We start from the raw sequence: 6,000 nt of genomic DNA on the forward strand, positions 1-6,000 counted from the left end.
TTCCTGAGTAACTTGCCCAGCTTTGCTTTACAGTGGAGCATTTACTTTATTTTTACTTTGTTTGCTTGAGTATAGGATCTCCTCCACCACTAGTATTATGACATGTTCTTTGTACAGTACCAGTCCCTATTTCACAAGTCAAAACATCAGTGAAAGCGACAGCGTAGTGAAAGTGACGCTTTAAGTGTTGCTGCAGTTGAGCTTCCTGAAGCTGACAAATCAAAAGTGCAGTGACACAGCCAGGAGTTATTCAATAGCCATTAGTGGTGTTACTGTGATGTTTAATCTTCAGAAGAATTCAACAGCTGTGAAGCTTCTTCCTTTTGCTTGTGTTTGTCTCCTGACTCGGTCTGGAAAAACGTTTGCTGATGAACACGGTAAGAAAACTAATTTGTCTCCTCAGACTAATAATCAGTTTCCTAAAAAATTTAAAAGTTGTGTGTTAAAACATAAACAACAACAACACAGGTAATGTAAATAATTGCAGCATCCTTGTGACCTGCACAAGATGTTTTGTTATGTATGTTGTGACACATCACGGACATTTCTGATTAGATACAAGCTCTTTTCACTAATAGCATGTTACTCTTTTGTTAACAGATTTGTTGAATAGGAAATAAGATAAATGAGAAGCAGAAACACTTGTTCCTCTTTCTCTGTTCTGTCTGATCCAAAGCACATGACCATGTTCGGATACAGAAAACTGGAAAACCAGGGGACTGACAAAGAAGAATGTCATTCTCGTTTTTTTTCCCTCAGTGAGGTTGTATTTTATCAGCTGTTTGTGTGTTTGCAGGAGATAAAGACTCAATTTTGACATTTAGTTCTGTGTTTTCAATGTTGCTCTCTCTTGTTTTCTCTTTCTTCCTTTTCCTTCTTATTAGTTAGCTGAAGGTGCAGACAGACAGTCTGAGTCAGTGCTGTTCGTCATCATCAGGGAAAAAGAGAGAGAATTAAGTGTTATTTAATATTAATGCTGAGGTTGCTTTTAAGTTAGGGAAAATAAAGTTTAGAAAAAAGAAATATAAGATAAAAACTCCAGAAATAAAATTTAAATATAGGCTATGTAAGAAAGTAAAATATAGTTAAGATATCTGGAGGACAAAGTGCTTGACAAGGTCAAAGTACAAGAAAAGTTTCCTGTAGGCTCGTTCTAACAACAGACTTCTATATGTCTGTTTTAATGGTGATTTGTCCTCTGAATAAATCAGACAAAACAAACAAATAATTAAATAAAGGAAAAACAAAGTCAAACCACTAAGACACCTATAAGGAATGATTCTTACACAGGGAAAAATAAATCCATAATTCAGGCGAGCATTTAGCATTTATGCAGGTTATTTCCATTTTAAGCATCGTCTGCAGCCTCTCTTGCCCCGGTAAAAAACACGAACCTTACAGCTACGTTCTGACTGTTACATTCACTTTTTATCATCTGTTTCAGGGTCATCCTATGGATTGATTGTTGCTGTTGCAGTTCTTGTTTCTTTTTTATTTATTAGTTTTTGTTGCTGCTAAACTATAAGAAAGGTAAGTTTAAATAATTAATAGGATCAACATATTCATGATGAGCAGACAACACAACAAGTTATTTATCTATGGGTCATGTTTAGAGTCTTGACAGCTGTTTTATCTTCTCATGCATTAAACATTATGTTAGTATTTACACCAGGGTAGGATCAAGGCAGGAGGGATTATCTTTAATATAACTTTGTTTTCCTTCCTGCAGGTTCATTGATTTAAAGAACCCACTGATTCAGTGCAGCTACCTGATACAGAAACTTAACTAGCTTTAAGTGCTGCGAGGTTAGCTGCTGAAGTGTGTGTGTGTTGTATTTCTATTTTGTGACAATCAGTTTGAATTTTAGGATGATGGGAAAGAAAATCTGGCAGGTCCTCACTTATTTGTTTTAGGGTTATGACATAGTTTACTACTATTTACTACTACATTGCCAGTCCTAAATTATGAATACCCTTGCCAAAATTTTAAGTATTGTGAATTGTCATTCTACCAATTGGTTTCATCTGCAAATGACATAAACAAGTGGCAAAGACAGTAAGACATAGACTTAGAGATGTTAATGATAAATCTTAGCTATTTGTTTTTTTTTTATTTGTACTAAAAAAGCCATGTCCACAATGATTCATACCCCTTAAAATTGAGAAATTGTATGTTTCTACACTATTGCAAATGGTCTACCATGAGAGAGCACTCTAATTACCTATAAATCACTTATAATTAAGAACATCTTAAATATTAGTTCTCTAGTCGGTTAGTCTACTCTAAGTCATGGCTAAAACTTACCCAAAGAACTTACTGAGGACGTCCGGTTGTGCATTGTGGCTGCTCACAACACAGGGAAAGGCTATAAAAGACATGTCCAAGTGTTTTCAGGTGCCAGTGGCCACTGTGAAATGCATAATAAAAAGTACAAGGAGTTCCACACTGTAAAAAAACTCAAAGGGCATAGTAGGAAGACAAAAGTGACCCCTGAGCTGGCAACAATGGTAGTGCGAGGGGCCAAGTTAAATCCAAGGATTACCACTAAGGCCATCCTGATGAATGTGGAATTCTGCAAGACATAAAAGCTCATATAGCCTTTGCAGAAGCTCACCTGGACATAGAAGAATGCTTTTGGTAATCAATTCTGTGGTCGGATGAGACAAAGATTGAGTTGTTTGGACACAGGGACATGGCTTTTGTTTGGCGAAAAAAAGATGAAGCATTCAACCCCAAGAACACAATCCCCACAGTCAACCATGGGAATGGTGGGAATGTAATTCTTTGGGGGTGCTTTGCAGCCAGTGGTCCAGGCAACTTTGTCAAAGTAAATGGCATCATGAAAAAGAGGACTACAATGACATTTTTAAGGAAAACTTCAGGTCGTCTGCAGAAAACTTGGCCTTGGGCAGCATTGGATCTTCCAACAAGACAATGTTTCTAAACATACAGCCTGAGTGTTCAAGAATTGATTAACAGACAACAATATTAATATTTTGGAGTCCAGACCCGAATCCCACCGAGAATCTGTAGAGGGAACTAAAGACCCGAGTGACGGCAAGGAGACATTCCAACCTCAAAGTTAATCGCAAAAGAGGAGGGATCCAAAATCCCAGTGGAGACATGCAAAAAGCTTGTTAGCAATTATAAGTACTGTTGTGATGGTAAGTAAAGGCTTTGCCATTGATTATTGAGACTTTGGAAGGGGATATGAATAAATTTGGACATGGCAAAAAACATAAAAATACTTCCATCTGCAGTTAAATACGACCGTAGCCATAAATAAAATGAAAACAGAATTTAAAGTGGTCTAGTTTTTGCAGTTTTTTATGTTAAAAACTTAATTCAGTAAGATTTATTTTATATAAGTTGCTAAACTGGTCTGTCATAGTTAAACACTCAACTGTTGTTGACTGAACGTTGAAATTTGCACCTGAAAGTAGTTGGTTAATCTATGGTTTTATTCTTATCCATGATGAATTTAAGGTCTGTTGCAGAATATAATGGCACCCAAGAAACAGATAAAAGAACAAAATACATATTTTTAAAAACATGTTAAGACCCTTTATTCACATTAACATCTTCATTAATAGTCCAGTCTGTTGACATTTGTTGATGTAATAATAAATTAAGCATCATAAAATACGCTATCATCACAAATAGTTACACCTAATTTCTTCACCTAAAGAAAGAAGACACCTTCAGGAATTCAGAAATGCATTATACACTATATGGACAAAAGTACTGGGACCTGTTCTAATATGTTTGGGAGGGGCTGTTTTTCATGTTGTGGTCTTTGGTCAGGATTGATCAAGACAATGTCTGCTTTTCTCCTAACAGTTTCTCTGTGTGAAACTGGGCTGTGTGTGAGACCTTCTGTGTAGAAGAACACAGAACAGGAATTAACATTAGATCCTAATCAATCCTGTGAGAGTTAAATAATCATATAAGTTATACTGCTGTGCCTCGTAAATGCTCACAGCGTCTCTCGTAATGGGGAGACGCTACACCCAATTTCACCCACCTGCTATTAAAGGGATAGTAAATGATTGTAATACAATACACTTGATAAATTTAGGGAATATTTCCTCAAGGTTTGCTAGCTCTTTGTTTTGTAAGTGCTATGAAACAATATTTGGTTTTGCTACACAGCTCTGGCTCTGTAAATGGTAAACAAAGAAAGTGGTGTAGACCTTGCCCAGAACATTGTTCGAGCCAATCAGTAACAGCTGGGTGGAGGTAGGCAGAGGAAGAGAGAGTTCTATACACTGTCACATTTGAAAGTGCTAGACTCTAGGCACTGTGAAGAAGAAGAAATGGCCGAGAGAGGAAAAGGCCTGAAGAGTATAAACAGAGAAGCCGCTGTGGTGTTCACACTATGTGACTGATCGGTGACAGGATGTCACACACTACACAAGCTGACAGTGGCTATGTCACCCGACGCTGGACTCCAAACCACGTTTTGTCAAGAAAACACACGTGAAATGTGAAACGGGAAATGACGCAAACCTACAGACAAAACAGCTGTTGTTTGCCAGAACAAACAACGTTCTTGCGCTTTTATTTTCATATCACTTAAGAGGAAGTGGTTATGTGAGTAACTGTTGCTGTCATGACTGAGATCTATTTCAGCACCAGCCTATATCAATTTATTTGTTTATTATTTTTCTGCTATCAAAGCAATCTTCCCGCAGGCCAGACATTATTGCTGGTGAGCCAGTTCTGTATGGTGGCATTAGCATAACAGCTAGGTGGTTGCCAGTGTGGGGAAGGTAGGCTGCTCTGTGAGAGTATTTGATGTTTGTGTGCATCAGGTCTAATGTGTTCTCGCCTCTTGTTGCAAAATCTAGTTCTATCACCATGATAGAACTTTGGAAGGGTAGACTTTACACTTGACTGGTTAAAGTCACCTGCAACAATGAAGAAAGCGTTAAGGTGGGCTATCTGTTGCTCACTGGTGATGTTGTGAAGTACACCTTCTTCACATTAGCACTCAGTGGCACATTAACGGCCACAATCATGATCGCCGTGTTAGCCCATCAAGCTTAATCACTGCATCTGTGATGTTGTGATTTAGCCTCTGTAGAAACAGACACACAGGAGTCTAGAATTTCTCCAAATTTTTATATATTTTACTCTCCAGAGAGCGGACATTTGCCTAAATGGTTGCGGGACTGCTGGCCTGTGTGAGTTAGCAGTTAGCCTGGTTTGTATCCTCCACGCTTGCCTGGCTTCTGCGTCCTGTTGCTTTTCTGGTTCTGCTCCAGGTGAGGTGGGGGCCCTCCAGGCCCTCTGGGCGTAGCAGCCCAAGCTCACCTAACACAGTCTGCCAACTGTCCTTGTAGTAGAAGTAGTGCTAGTCAACAGTACCCTGACTGCTGTTAGGTACCAGGATGAAGTGTGTAGGCAGTTCCTGGGTGACGAAGCGCTGATGCCACTGACTGGCCCTCACGTTCCTCAGACCTGAATCCAACTGAGAACCTCTGGGACACAAAGTTGTGCCACAGTCTGTACAGGAGCTCACTGATGCCCTGATCCAGGACCCCATCTACTGTCTCATCAGGAGCATGTCCAGACGTTGTCAGGAGTGCAAACCGGCACATGGGGGCTGAACACACTTCTGAGTCACATTATGAGTTGCCGTGATGAAAGTCTTGCAGGTTGGATCAGCCTGTAATTACCGTTTTTTTTACTTTAGTTTTTCATTGTGTTTTTGAAAACAGCCCTCAATCGGTTGGTGATTATGTTAAGTCATGTTAACCAATCTCAAATAAAAGCTTACCTCAAAGTAATCACTTTACTGCTGCAGTATCTAATCTATATGAGCTTGTTAAAAAATACATCCTACAAAATTAAATCCTGAATCTTTGAATATGCAAATATGTTTTAATTTCAAATGTTTAAACACTGGACAAGCTGCCTCCTATGTTGCATTTTCCAGATGTTTAAAGTTGAGCTCGTTTGAAATCCTTTATATCCTGTTAGGACGTGTTGCGGCT

The sequence above is a fragment of the Micropterus salmoides genome, unplaced genomic scaffold, assembly GCF_014851395.1.
Source record: "Micropterus salmoides isolate LMB-PRFRI ecotype aquatic unplaced genomic scaffold, ASM1485139v1 Ms_hic_scaffold_4, whole genome shotgun sequence".
NCBI lineage: Eukaryota > Metazoa > Chordata > Actinopteri > Centrarchiformes > Centrarchidae > Micropterus > Micropterus salmoides.